Source organism: Heliangelus exortis, chromosome 3 (genome assembly GCF_036169615.1).
Source record: "Heliangelus exortis chromosome 3, bHelExo1.hap1, whole genome shotgun sequence".
Classification (NCBI taxonomy): domain Eukaryota; kingdom Metazoa; phylum Chordata; class Aves; order Apodiformes; family Trochilidae; genus Heliangelus; species Heliangelus exortis.
The window spans coordinates 104,891,378-104,907,034 of NC_092424.1; positions in this window are offsets into that span (position 1 = coordinate 104,891,378).

Genomic DNA, 15,657 nt, shown 5'->3' on the forward strand with positions numbered 1-15,657 from the left:
TGTCATATAATATCCCTGGGAGTGAGCAGGGAGAAGGTGGGATGCTGGGGAGACTGGTGAGAGGACCAGATTCATCTTGGTGACCACAGGCTGCAGAAGCATCCTACCCTTTGGGAAAGCTCCTCTTTGGCCTCTCTGCCATGGTCCTTGGCACAGAGTTGCTGCACGTGGCAGAGCTTGACCAGGCCCTTCAGTAGCTCCTGTTTGCACCAATAACCATGTTGCAATGGCTGTTTCCTTACCACTGTCTTCAGCAGTGTTGGTGAGGTATTGCTGCTTGTGCCTTGCTCACCCCAATAGCATTTTAACTAAGAGGCAGAGGGGGTTTTAGTGGTGTACAAAGTTATTCCTTGAACAGCAAGAGTCACTTGGTAGCTTATGGGGACAAAAGAAGGGAAAACTTCCTTTTGACTAAGAACAGACCTTTGGCCAAAATTTTATATAAATTTCCCCTTCTGTTGAGTTTTTTTGTTGAAGAAACAGAACCAGAAAAGCTTTTCAAAGTGCTGAGTTTTGTAGTTCAGATGCTCTGCATCTTCCTTTTTCCCCCTGAAGAAAAAAAAATGGAAAGCAGCCCTTGCATGTGTAGGCAATATTTTCTTAGGAATTATATGAACTCCCATTTCCTGCATCCCGGGGTTGTGAGCTGTGGGAAAAAGATACTCCAGCAGAGGGTGGGAATAGGGCTCTCCACCCATGGGCTTGGGAATGTTCTCCAAGTCAGGCAGCCTTGAGCAGGGTGAGGTTTGACACCACCTGGGGATTTCTCAGCAACCAGAGAAGTGGCTCCTCACCCACTGGGCTGGTTTGTGGCTCCTGTTTTCAGGAAACTTTGTTTAGGGATCCCAAATCCCTCACTTTGTTATATGAGAGAGTGAGTGCCTGGGAACAGTCTGTTGAGCATCTCAGTGTTGTGATGCCTATGCCCTTCATGGGTCTTGTCCCACACACCTATGTCTGCCTAGAAAAGTGGATTTGGGCTCCAAAAGTGCCTAATGATAGTTCCTCACTGGTACTACTGGCAGTGTCAGTTCTCCCTGTGTATCACCAGGCAGGCATGATGTAGTACCAATGCCCTGGGTCTTTCTGACATCCTTAACCAAAGGCAAAATTCAGCTCATTTTGTCCTTGCTTGCAAGCATAGTGAAGGGTATATGAAGGGTTGATTAAGTCCTTAATTGTGAATATCTCCGGAAAAAAAGATGTTGGTTTTCAGCATCTTGTGTTTCCTGCATATGTTCTTCATCTGCAATTTTATTCTCCTTCTCTAGTCATTGCAAGTCTATCAAATTCATTGGGTTATAATAGAGCTATTAGTCCTGATTAGTACATTTAAAACTTATTTTTAAAATCAGAGTATGGTACTCACTACAGTACCTTAGGAAGTGAGAATGGAAAAATTAAGAAAGATTGTTAATGAATAAGGGTGTTGCAAAATCAGGATGATGGGTCATCAGTGGGAGGGAGATGCTCGCATGGGTGGTGAGCAACCCTTGGGAGAAACATCAGAGCAAACCAGCTTCTCATCAGCCAAAAAGATTGTAGCTGAGACATATGACATTGATGGGGCTCCAAGATATTGTAAAACAAGGGTAAGAAAGGAAGGAAACCCTAAGAAATAGATCTAGTGACCCTGAGAAAATGGCCTGCAGGTTATTATTCTGATGACCAGTGGATGACTATGGAAAGGGCACTGCTTGTCTTACAGAAAATATTTTTTTTGTGCATAACAACAGTTGCACAGGTTTAGGAAGGTCTGGCTTTTAGGACACAAGTATGAACTAGGGTGAATGTTGTAATAAAAAGCAGATAAAAAAGAGATTTTTTTTTTTCTGAAAGTAGGACTGTAGCAGTGTGCCAGAACCCAACTGTGTTGTTTTGCAGCATGTTTGTTACACATGGACCATAATCCCTCCAGACAGCAATTCTGTGTTTCAGAAAGACTGTTCTGTAACAAGTGGCACACCATCTTGTTTATTCTCCCCTAAGAAGCATTTCTGGTTTTGGCAACAACAGCTGTATAAAAAAGTATTGAGAAAACTTTAACTATATTTAGTATTTCCTAAAATCAAAGAATTGTATTAAGTGATTCACTTCCTTTTGTTTTGAGGTATAATTACATGTCCTAAATTATGCTCAGGAAAGTGATTAAAAGAAATTTACCCTCCAGACAGAACTGTAGGAAAGATTAATATGATTTTTTATTGTTTTGGTTTGGGTTGGGTTTTGGTTTTGTTGTTTGTTTTTTTATAAAAGGGTAGCAATAAATTGCAGTTCTAGAGACAAAATCCAAATTAAATAGAATATATTTTAAAAGAAAGCTGAAAGTGATGATGAGGAGAGAACTCAGTGAGAAAAAAATACAGTGGGAGTAAGTGGAAGCATCCTCCAGCCTGTCTGGTTTGAAAGCTTCAAGCTCTTTCCTCAGATTAAAGCATTCTGCTGCTGGGGGAGACTGCCTGGGAGGGGAAGGTTAACCTTATGGTAATGAATTAAATTTCAAAAGAAGGTTTGAAATCCCTGGATGTCAGTTTTGATGTTAATTGCAAAGCAAGGTTAGGTTTATTAAAGTATTGGCAACCTAGAAAAGTCCCAGAACAATGTTGTTCAGACAATCCTGAGCCACAGGATTTTTTTGATTTTTTGATTTTTTTTTTGGAGCTGTTGTGCCTGTGGAACTGGTATGGTCTTGTTTCTCTTACTGTAAATGGCAAAATGGACTCTAATGATATGTTAAAGTTTAATTTTAATAAACAAGGAAAGAATTAGCAGAATGGAAATCCCTTGTCTGATTTGCACATGCCAGTGTAGTAGGAACCGAGTTTGTCAGTGCTCTGAATCAAGTCACTGTCTTCTCAAATGTGTAGTATATGGTATCTGTTGTGGCCCCGGAGATGAAAGAATATCTATCTAGTTCATACTCAGCACTCAAGTTCCAAATATAATGGTTTTACCTCAATTATTTCATTTTACAAGGTAAAAGCATTCGTTTCCAGTGGGGCTTTGGTGAAACCTGGTGCAATGAACAAGTGTGAGGGTTGGATTTCTGTGGAGGTTCTCAATCTGCAACAGAAAAACCTGCACAGCCTTCCTGTGTCTTCTCAATTGTGTCTTTTTCTGTGATCTTCTGTGGAGCAGCTCTGAACAGTTCCTGCTGAGCTTCAAATGCCACCAATTTTATTTGTGCTTTGTCTACTTTTGTGGAGATACTTTGGATAGCTTGGAAAAATTTTTTTCTCAAAACTAAAAGTTCTCTGTGGTAATATTGCTCCAAATCTCCTGCTTTGAAAAGTCTTTTCACCAATTTTTGCCCAAAACGCAGAATCATTGAATCACAGAATGTCAGGCTGGAAGGGACCTCAAGGATCATCTGGCCCAACCCTTCCAATATTATTGTTTATATGAGATGTCTCAGAACCCTACTGATCTCAGACTTCAAACTTTCCAAAGTGGGGGAATCTACCACTTCCCCCGGGAGACCATCCCAATGTCTGACTGTCCTCATAGCAAAAAATATTCCTCTTGTATTCAGTTGGAATCTCCCCAGGAACAATCTGTGCCCATTGCCCCTTGTCTTATTTGTGTGACTCCTTGTAAACAGGGAGTCTCCATCTTCTCTATAGCCCCCACCTCTCCTTTAAGTACTGGAACATCATAGTAAGGTCTCCCCTAAGCCTTCTCTTCTCAAGGCTGAACAGACCCAGTTTTCTCAGCCTTCATCATATGGCAGGTGCTCCATTCCTCTGACCATTCTCATGGTTCTTCTCTGGACCCTCTCCAGCCTGTCTGCATCCTTTTTGTGGAATGGGGACCAAAATGCTCCAGGTGTGGTCTGACAAGAGCCGAGCAGAGTGGGATGCTGACTTCTTTCTCTCTGCTGGTGATGCCCTTGGTGCTGCAGCCCAGCATCCTCTTGGCTTTCTTTGCTACTCCAGCACATCGATTGCTCCTGTTGTCCACCAAGATCCCCAGGTCCCTTTCCACAAGGGACTTTCCACTTATTTCAGCCTCAGCAAGGGTACTGGAAATACAGAATATCTGAATGTGATTTACAGCTCCATGCAGTGAGTGCTTCTAGTGTCAGCACTAAAGAAAATTAAATCTCTGCAGACTAAATTGAGTCATAAAATTTTGGCAAGGTGAGAGTGTAAAATGGAAGATTAATACTTGGGGAAATCTATTCCTTTGATAGAAGTCAGAAAACTATAGTGGATGCCTGGAAGTTTAAGGAGCAGCATGAACTTGAAAATCAAGGTTTAAGGAGGGGTTAATTTTTTCACTTATCACTGTGTTATCATCACTGTGTAAGCTTTATGAAGCAGATTTAATGCATACTTAGATTTCAGTTTTCACTAATTCATTCAACTCAAGTACAGTGTTTCAGAATTAATTTTATACAATGGAACAATACAGGGATGTGAGAAAAAATACACTTGAAATCAAGACCTAACATGAAATACTGAGTAGTGCTTCTGTCAAATCATTGGAACTATACTGACTTTTTTTTCCTTTGGCAATAAGTTTCTTGTAAGAAAATCAGCTGTGCTGCATTTGATAGTGTGAATTTATTATAAAGATCTTTCATCTTTCAACTAATTGCCAAGAAAATCAGTGGAATGAAGTTAGAATGAAGCTATATGTATATTAATTAATTAGTGTCATTCTCATGTTCATAAGGAGCTTGTCTGCATGGAAAGATTTCCCAAAGCATGTAGTGCTGAGTAAGTTGTTTATATTCCAAAATACTTAGTATGCTTCCAACTCAGACTAACATTTTTGGACTAAAATCCACTTTTATTTTGGAGCAGAGTTTGCACATAAGGGGATATTCTGGGCTGCATATTGTGAAATTGTTTATTTTACAATTAGGAGATCTCTCCATAGAGACAGACAGAAAGTTTCTCTGTAACATCTTCATGATGTCAGAAACTTAAAGAGAGCAAATATTTATTTTTGTCATGGTGTGTTTTACATAGCCCAAAAGGGCTCCTTTTTGAAAGGAAAATAATGGTGCCACAAAAGCCATTATTTTACCTCTGGGTTCCTGCAGCCAGCCCAGCAGCCCCAGGGTGACCCCAGAGGTTGCCTTAATCACTCACACTGCACCCTGTTCCTGGCTTCTCAGAACACTTATATACTCTATAGTATTCTATAGTGAATTTAAGTTTCCTTACCAGCTACCTGTTGGGTTTTTTTGTTGTCTTCCACAAAACCCCTTGGAAGCAGCCTGTGGGCTCCTCTGCTACCCCAGTATCACTGAAGCAATGAGAGCTGTGATGCTGCCTCCAGGGCTGCCCCAAATCTCTCACACCACTTGACTTTCAGCACTCTCCTTGGCTCAGGTTTGGCCTTGCTCAGCTCTTTCAGATAATGCTGAGGCACAATTTGGGAGACAGCCAAGCCAGAGACCATTCCCAGCTGGTGTTTATGGGCAAGGATTCCTTTTTTTGGGAAGGAAAGGAGATGGAGTCTAGCCAGATGGATGTAAATCAGGCTGTGTATTTCTTGCCCTCAGGGCCAACAATCTCTGTGGTTCAGTGATTTCCTGACTCAGAGCTGGAGTCTTTTTGGGAGTTTAACAGTTGTCAATTAAGTTTTCTTCCATGAATTTGTCCAAATGCCTGTTGGAACCATAGAAAGATTTAGCATCCTCAACATCCGTTGGCAAGCAGTTCCACAGCTCATTTTGTTATTTATGTCAAACTTCAATGTGATAGCAAATCCATCACATTTTGGAAAACTCTTCCAGGGGGCAATGGTTTTAGTAACTGTTAAAAAGGTTCATTTTGCTTTCTGCCTGAGTATTTCTAGCTTCAAATTGCACCTATTTGGTTCTTGTTGATGGTGTATACATTAGCCAGTAAAAAAAAAAACGTATTACCAAATATCTTCTCTGGGTAAACTGTGATCAATATGCTCCCTATCCTTCTCCTTTGCTAAACCAACTGAATTTCTGGAATCTCTGAAGTACCACGCTTTCAAAGCTCAAATAATCATCCTAAATATGTTTACACATTATTCCTTTCAAAAATTTGCTGGTGGCTGGGCAAATACTTACAGGTACACCTTCTGTCCCCAAAATCTCTGGCTACAAGGACCTTTAAGTGTCACTGCTGCTGTTGCTCTGGTGGTTTTGGAGGTGCTGCATTGAGTAGGTAAACCAGGAAAAATCTCTGGCCCTAAGGATGTCACATAACCAAAAGCCACACAGCACAGCAATGACTGCACGTTGTTGCCATTGTGATTTTTCACAGAGAATTAAAAAAGGGCCCTCACTAACAGCATGTAGACCAACGGGACCAGTAAGAGCATGGAAACTTGGTCAACAGACACCTTATTTTTTTAAGTCTGATGCTATGATATACTTTTAAGTGTTTAAGTCTTTTTGCTTTATCTCAGGTATGTGCTTGAGGGATATAAAGAAAAAAAAAGTGTTAATAGTAAAGAACATAAAAATGCAGTAAAATAATGTTCTTTGATAAATTTTGGGCTAATAAATTGTAATGAAAGGACAAGGATGCATGATTATCTCACTGTTGGAGAAAGATCTAAAGAACTTATCAGTCTTCTTTGAAATGACAGTCAAAATACACTCCATAGCAGATTGGGGTCTCTCCCTCATCGGCATTTTCTAACAAATAAATGCAGGGGAAAAAAGATTCCTTTAATGTAATCCTTTGAACAGAGAGTCTTTTGTTTTATGGCCATGCAAAAAGACTTCAAACAAGCCATTTCAAAGAGAAATCTTGGCTACTGCTTTGAAGAAATCATTGTTCACAGATATTCTGGATTATCTGAATGCCTCTTTGGATTAAATATTACTTAAGTGTTCGCCTTTATGATTTGAATTTATAGCATTTCCATTTTTAAGCATAGAATTTTCTTTTCATAGAAGTTTCCAATTGTATAAAGAATAAAGCAGTCAGTTTAGAATTTTTTTTTTTTTTTTTTTTTTTTTTTTTTTTTTTTTTTTTTTGTTCTACTGCAGACCAGCAGTTGTAGTGGCTAAAGCCTCGGCTTATTTTGATTTAAAACTCTCCACCCTTACTTTCAGGTCACTGCTAATGTACTGCCAGTTTTGTTTCAACTTCACTGATAAGGCTGTAGGACCCAGTGTGTAATAATTAGTCCTGTGACTGCTTATCTGCATCATTTCTCATCTTGGCGTTAGTAGGAATGGAAGGGAGTGAGAAAAAAGAGTCTGGAAATAAGAATATCTGCAGGCATTGGTGCTGACCAATAGAACCAGCTTCTTTCAGGAGTGGGTATAAAATACCATTTCCAGCAGTTCATGGAAAGATATAGGCCCTTTTCAATGCTTTCTGAATAACAGGCTGATAAAATTCAGTACAATTAAAAGCCTGAATTAGAAACTGTCTCCTTTCAGAAACAAAGACAGAACTTTGACCTTTATTCCAAATCTTCACCACTTTCATCATGACACATTACAAGGCTTACTCTAATCTTTTCAGAAGAACAACCAACTGTTTAAGATTCTCATGGGAACTACAGAAGACTAATAATGACTAATCTAATTTCTCTGACAGCTGACTTTGATCATTTTGAAATGTATTGTCATCAAATATGTCCAGTCACATGTGTAGTTAAAAGGATGCTTTCCTGTAGATCTACCACAGGTAACGGTGAAAAGATTGAGCACAAGTAATTCTGCTTCTCTGGTAAGAGGCATTCAAACAACACTTTGTGTCAAAATTGGAAAAAAAAAAAAATCAAATCTTTACAAACTATGCAGCCATTCATTTGTTCACCACTTTAATCCATCAGCCTGCGGTCTGGATCCAGGCAGACCATAGCAGTGGGTCCTGTTGCCAAATGATAATTTAGACAGTGATATTTTGGCATTTCCACTGGCATGATGACTTGGTTTTTACTAGGAACCTTACCCAATCTTGAGCATTTTCTGTATTTGTTCAGGATTTCCACATGTTCAGTGACCAACTTGGGAGTTAGCAAACAGTAAATCTCTTTGGGCTTCCCTGCATACAGAAACCCTGGTCATGTCCAGGGTGTGTGTACAGGTGAAGTTTGGTGCTTTTGGAAGGCATTGCACTTACTGTGGCAGCACAGCACAGTTCCAAGTAAACCTGCAGTTCTGGGAAGCACTGGATTTGCCCAGTGTGACTGTAGCTGTCTGATGGCAACCTGGGATGTGTCAGAAGGGTAGAACCAGCTGCAGGTCCCACCATGGTCATTCCAGACTTCTTGGACATGTGGACATATACTTTATCTTGAGAAAACTCAGATGCGAATGTCAGCCCAGACTTAAGGGATGACATAAAGAATCACGAGTTTACCTGTTTACCTGTTGCAGCAAGTCTGTAACATAAGGCAAGTGATGTGTGAATAGAAAAAAAGAAATAAAAATGTTTCTATATAGTCCTTAAAGGACCAGAGAAGAAATGGCAAAAACTGAGCTGCAGGACTGTGGGCCTTCAGTTTTAAAATTATGAAAGTTCAGAAAATCTTTAGTTGAGATTCTAATTCTGTGGTACACCAGCCTTCATTATTCATCACCTATGAACAGAAATCCCTTTCCACCCTCCTCCTTTTATCTTACTGCACTTCACCAGTTGCATTTCATGGTCTTTATGCAAACAGCTTCATTAGTTATGGCCTCAGAAATAAACTGGGGAGACAGACTAGGAAATGGAGCACAACTTTTCCTCTGAGAACTTCAGCTACAGACCTAAAATCATGCCAGCACCTGCCTGTTTTGAAGTTTTCAGAAATAACCCAAATATGTTGTTCAGGCTCCTCATGTCCAAGCACTAAAGTCAGCGTAAGAAGGTCGTCTGGGAAGCCTCAGACCCCAAGTCTTTATGACTTTTAGCTTTGGGATGTGATTTGAAACAGAGTTTTGGATCTCTCCTAGACACTGGAAAGCAGGAAGGCTTTTTTGTTTCACACCCATTTTCTGATAAATTACTCTGTCTATCCCTTCCAGACCAAGACTGAGGTTATGCTATTATGGTCCATGCCTGCAAGTTCAAGTTGAATTTTTAGTGATAGCGAGTATGTTGAGGCAATGATTATAAGAAAAGCTATTTTTTCCTATTTTTCAGCAGAAAAGGAAGGTGTGGAGCACGGCACTCCAGTGAGAGGTCCTGGTTTAGCTAAGGAAGGAGTAAAGTCAAGGAATACAAATATTGGGGTTGCTTCCTGTGGGAAAATGAATAGATGTGATGTTCTGACAGACGAAGTGGCTCCTTTACCATCTTAATAAGCTGCCTGTACTTTTGTGTTGTCCATAAGCAAAATAATTAATTGTGTGGTGGGAAACATGGAGAAAACCTTCTCATTCTCCCCACTTATTAGATGAGGTGACAGAGATGAAGTTTAAGGTGGAAAGATCACACCTCTGGGAGCTGCCTGGAGGGTGCCCCACAGGGCATCTGGGCAGCCTCAGTGGTGGGCTGGCTGGGGGTGCTCTGATGGCTTGTTCAACATTCTCCATCTCTTTATCCATAATTTCCCAGCCCCTTGGGAGAACAGAGTTGTCTGAGGCTTACAAACTGTGTCCAAAAGTCTCAGTTAAGATATACCATGGAGGTGCAAAACTGTTACTGTCAAATCATTCCTGAAATGAACAAGATTTTAGATGGTTCATTTGCCCATTCTGAGGGTGGAAGGTCACTGCTTTTGAATGAGGAGGTAATAATTGCCAAAGGTTTATTCTGTGACTAATGTGTGCTTTTACTCCTTTGCTCCTACTCTAGCAGTCACTAAAATCTGCCCCAGTGGCAAGTTTTAGGAAAAATTCTGATTTTCACAAAGCAGAGACTGACTTGATTTTTTTTGGTTTGTACTCAATGTATCTGCACAGAGCATCTCCAGTACAGGGACATACAGGACATTTCTTATGGCAGCAATTCTGTGCCAGGCCTGAGAGAACAGTGAATTGTACCCTTTGTGTCCCTGAAAGTCTCTGAGCCCAGGCAGCAGGGATGTTGCCTCCTGAACTGAACTGAAAGTGGAGGGAAAAAAAATTAGGAGAAGGGACTGGAAGGGATGAATGCGAGACCTGAGTGATGGAGAGGATGGAAAATAAGAGGGAACTGGAAATGCATAGCAGAGATATTGGGCATGGGGAACTCAGCATGGCTGAGCAATGAGACAAGGGCTGGCAAAGGAGAAGAATAGGGGCAGGGCTGGCCAGACGAGGAGACTGGGACCCTGGTGAGTGGACAAATAGTGTTAGAGGCCTGGAGCAGGGCCAGTTTGGAGAGGAAGGGACAGAAGAGCTTAGGGAGGGCATAGATGTGAAGGAGAGTATGTGCAAACTTAGTCACCAAACATCTGGCTGAAGTGTCACCTCCTTCAGGCTGCTCTTCACACAGGGTATGGCAGCCTGGTCCACTGTCACTGCCTCAGTGACACCAGTGGTAGGGTCACCATGGCTGCACAAGGCCTGTCTTGCTTTTCTAAAAACAAACAAGAAAATACCCTAATGGAATTTAAATCCACTGATGTCTTCTGTTATAAGACTGTAACTGGGATTGCAGAGTCAGTCACCCAAAGGTCAGGGCAGGCTGGGCAGTTTGGTCTCACTTTACTTGGAGATGGACACATGAGTAAATTGAAGACATTTCCATGTTTGGGCAGCCCTCACTGACATTTCCTAAATCTCTGTGATAATCTCTGTGGTTTTGCTTTTGCTTTTCCTGAGAAAACTCTCAAGAAACTTTTACAAAGAAAACCTTGGGTTTTGTTTCCTGTTTTCCCCCCAGGACTTTAGACAGAAAAAAAAAAAAAAAGATATTTTTAATGCAGGATATTTTCTCTCCAAATGAACAAAGCAGGAATTGTTAGCATAACACAGAAGACAATACTATTGTTGCTTAAATTCAATCCTTAAAACAGCATCAAAATAAACAGGCAGTATCAATTCTGCCATTCCCTGCTCAGTGTACTTGACTGCTGCCTCTAAAAATATTTTTAGCACAGCTTTGTGTAGGTGACAGTGTGTGAGTAAGATTTGCCTTTTTTTTTTTTTTCTTTTTTTTTTTTTTGTTAGCCCACTCATCCACGTGCTGTTGTGGCAAACTGGCATGTTTGGATGTGTACAAGTATGTCTGTCAGCATAAATCAGAGGGCTTGCATCTGAATCAGCCCATGTGTTTCTGCAGCAGACAGAGCCTCTTTTCTCCTCCAAGGCTGCTGATCCAGTTCCTTATTCTGCACTGTGTAGCCAAGGGGCAGCAGTGGTGTTTCTAACCCTCATACACCATTAAACTTATTTGTTGGCATCCCAGAACAAAGCTATGGAGCCAAAGATATGGAGCCAAACCCAACTTCATCCCTGGCTACCTGGAATCTTTCCACTGACCTTACTAGGACTGTGATTAGATCCCATCTATAAGCAGTTCAAAAGAGATAATGTAGATGCTTATTTTGTTTTGCTTTGGAGTGATTCATGTGTTTCACTCAGCCATGTTTTCTTAGCCACCCTGTAGTTGGCAGGTAACATTATTTAACTTTTACCTGCCAACTTTGCAGACATCATGCCTTTGTGTTGGTAGGCTGAAACAAGACTCTGGGTCTGCAGGTGATTCCAGGAGAGATCTTTTCCTCTTACTTTCCATCCTCCTTTTCTCTTTACCAGCTGTCTCTGGTCTGAGCTGCCTATGTGAACTTTGGAGCTGCAGCTTTTCATGAACGAGCATCATCTTGTGAAGGGGATGGAGCAAAGCACAGTTGAGGATGAAAAGTGCCTGTTTCTAGGGCTTTATATTTGAGAAAAAAAAGAATGAAGAGCCCGATGTTGGAGGAGTGTACTTTGGGCATGCAGTTTTTTGGCATCAGGTAGCTTGGGGACACATGTATAAGGGGAAAGGAGACAGAGAGTCAGAGCTCATCTCTCTGCCAGGATGCCAAACCTCAGGTGCTTCAGGTTCAGAGACATCAGTCCCTGCTTGCTGCCCCTGAAGCTCTGGGGGCAGCCAGGTCAGGCAACCCTAACACCAAACCCCACCCTGATCTCGCAACTGGGAGAGCTGCAGCTTGGTCAGGGCAAGGAGAGGTTGATCCAAGGAGGTTTTTTTCCACTCATCTGCAAAAAGGGGGTCAGGCCAGCAGCCTGTTTTCCTGGGGTTTGGCAAGCTTTTCCCAGCACCTGGGATTTCCAGGTGAGCTTCCATCACAGCACTGGGCAGCCTGCCCCAGGGACAATCCTTGGAGCTGCCTTTGGTGGAGCTAACATAAAGAATATCCCTCTGGCCCATAAATAAATGCTCCCAAAGCACTTCTGCTTCTCTGTCCATTTCACTGGGAAGGCAGCGAATTACTCTGGGTTTGGAAAAGAGAAGCTTTAAACTTACTGGGCTGCAGATGTTTCAGCAAACAGGGTCCCTCAGCCAAGCGTCCATAGCAGAAGACTTCTTGGCTCAGTATCACCCTTTATAAAATATATATTTTCTTGATAGGTCACGCACCAGCAACTCCCTCAGCTCCACAAAGAACATGGAAGAATGGATTTTGATGCCCCAGGGAACTTGCAGGGTGCACTGTTTTAAGGGAAAGGCCCTCACTTGATGCAGTGCTTTGGATTATTGTTCTGGAATATCCTTTTTCACATTATTTATTGCTGAAGATATTTTTTTTTGTTATTGTCTTGTTCCCAGGCAATAAAACACATCGCTGTACCACAGAGACAAATCAAAAGAAAAAAGGATTGTTTCACTTCAGGGATGTTTTGGCTCTGCTGATGGACTTCACAGTAGCCCCTGGCTCCCTCAGCATGGGGCAAACTGGAGATCCAGACCCACAGGGAGCATGGCTCTGGCCCCAGGTACCACAGCTTGTTTTTCTTTCTGGTTAGTGTGTCCTCAGCTCTCGAGGTAGAGGAAGGTGCACTGGATTTCAAGGTAGGCATCTGGGAACTGGGTTGTAAATAAGAGACACAGCAGGGCCTGAATTGCTCTGGTGCAGTTGTATTGACTTCAGGAGCACTTATTCTGATTGCTGCCCGTGCACCAGCAGGTTTTGGACCCATGTTTAGGGTCTTGACTTGCACAATACAAGGAAAAGTGATGCCAGAATATAAATTAAGAAGCATGAATGGATAAAACACAAAGGCACTTATTTTGTGTTAATAGTTTAGCAAAGGCATTCAGACACTTCTAAAGTTAGCACACTGTGCTGCCAAAAGAAACAGTGCAGCAGGAGAAAAATACCTCCCTGGATAGCTGTCTACCAGCAGATACGTCCTGTTTTTCAGCCCAGACAAACACAGTATGACTCTGCCATGTATACACTTTGGTTTTCTTTGCCTTATGTGGGATATACTTACCCTCTCTTCCAAAGTTAGTATTGTAATTAACAAAAAATCAAATCTGTAACTGATAATAATGCAGTGCTTTATCTCTAGGAAAGATTTTCAATCACAGAAATTAGCCTGTCTCATCAATTTAGCTGAAACCTCATTCAGCCTGTAACAGAGACTGTCTAATTCACATCTGGCTTCTGGTTGCTCTTCCCAGTGCTGCAAATAGCTGCAGGGAGCATTGTACCAGAGGCACTGCAGAGCAGAGCTGAGCGAGAAAAAAAAGACATTTGGCAAATGCACATTGTAGGAACAAAAATGCTGCTCTAAAAATACATTGCCTTGCTCAGACTGAGAATTGAGAAGTTAGCAAAAACTGTGTTTGAAGTTGCCGTGCAGCTTGATTTGGGCTTCCCTGTGGTTGTTTTATAATGCAACAGTAAACATGAGATCGTATAATTAAAGGCCTTATCAAGTACATATGCAAAAGTAGAGTAAATGAGGGACACACCAGCAATCTTATTTCTGGAGCTTCTTAGCTTTTGAATGCCTGACACTGCAGTTTCAGTGCTCATGCCAACTACTTTTTGTGTGTAACATAGACAGTGTTAAATGTCTCCCAAGTAACAACACCTGCCACTGAAATATCAAAGGGGCTCAGCTGTGCACTGGATATTATAATTACAGTAAGTAACGAGGCTGTTGTTTTCCTGCAACACAGGGCCCAAGGGTAGCTGTGTCTCATTGAACAGCCACCCTGCAAAGCCACTCGTGGGGGTACTGGTTCTTTCTGCAGGGGAGCTCCTTGCTGCAGGACCCAGTGGAATAGCCCAGGAACATGGTCAGCCTTGGCACTGCTTGTGCTGAGCCTGCTTGCAAAGAGAGGAATTGCTGCAAAAAGTGAAATGTGCAGAAGGCTTTGGTAAGTGGCTGCAAGAATCATAGCAGGGACAGGTTGATGGTTATTAGCAGTTTTATTCCTAATAATAAGCCCACTGCCCCAGAGCAGGGCTGGGCTGGGGACCTGCTGGCCAGGAAGATGGTGAGGGTGATGGTGATGATGATGGTGATGGTGATGCTGGTGATGGTGATGATGAGGCACCTCATCCCCTGCACTGGAGCCCAGTGCTGTGGCTTGCCAGTGCCACGGTGAAGAGGCTGAGACTAACAGGACCTCCAGGACAACTTTCCCCTGTCTCTGTAAGTTCCTGGTGGTTGAGAACAAGACTGAATTGGATCAGACCCACCAGGTGTGGAGGACCTGCCAATCCTTGCTAAACCCCTCCCAGTAGCACAGCTGGAAGCTGTGGGAGCTTTTGCTCCCTCCAGGTGCCCAGAAGCCCAATGTACATCCAGGAGCCAGAATCTCTGAGGTGGTGGTGGATTTAGAAGCTCCTCCTCCAAGCAGAGTAGGAGCATGCAGAGAGGAGGCATGTGCAGAGCCTCTACAGACACAGGGTCTTTGCTGGCCATGTGCCCCTTCTACCTTTAGCCCAGGGTTGCTGTTTCAGTATATAAATCAGTGAAAGTTTTGGCAGTGGACTAACTTGGTATAAATCACATAGCATTCCTTCTCCAACAACACATCCAGTCTGCAATTTATGCTCTCTTTTTGATAGATTTCTTTTCTGAGAACAATTTGCATCATCATTCATTTTAAAGATAGATTGTTTTGCAGTGTTTGATAGATCAGTCCCAGCACTTGGAAAGCTGGCATCCAGATGTACAACTAGCAAAAGAAATATGCTCTTGTCCAAGGGAACAGTGGTGGTATGAGATCACCTTATATGGACCTTGCTATCTTCCCCTGCTAGCAGAGAATTGATTTCCTTTGCAATGAAAATTCCTCAAAGCAATCCTTTATCACTTGTAAAAGAAGCACAAAATGGGGAAGTACAAGCCAGTGCATTCAGAGAGAGAAGTTATTAACAGTAATGTAACTTAATGGCATGACAGTAGGGATAAATTTGGATCGTGGACTCTGGAGTTAAAGTTCAGGAAATACCAATCTTTGTTTAAAGCTGCAGCACAGAAATTAATTGGGATGAATAATATGATAATAAATGAACAGCAGTGCTTAGAAACTACTAAGGGTTCCAAGGCTCTGTTGAACCAAGCACACATCCTAATAGACAGCCCTGCCTCAGAGACTTTAAAATCCTGTGAGTTGAAGCAGATAAACAGTGGGATAAGGGAAGGATTAATATGCTCATTTTGCAAACAGGGAATTAAGCCATAGCGTGACTAGGAGCTAAATTTGCAAAAAGGGTGCAGGGTTTTTTCCATGCTTTGCTCTCAGGTGCTTTACTTCTTGGGGGTCAGCACAATGCCAGCAAATGTATGGCTCCTGAATGGCTGCATAGAAGAAGTGCCAA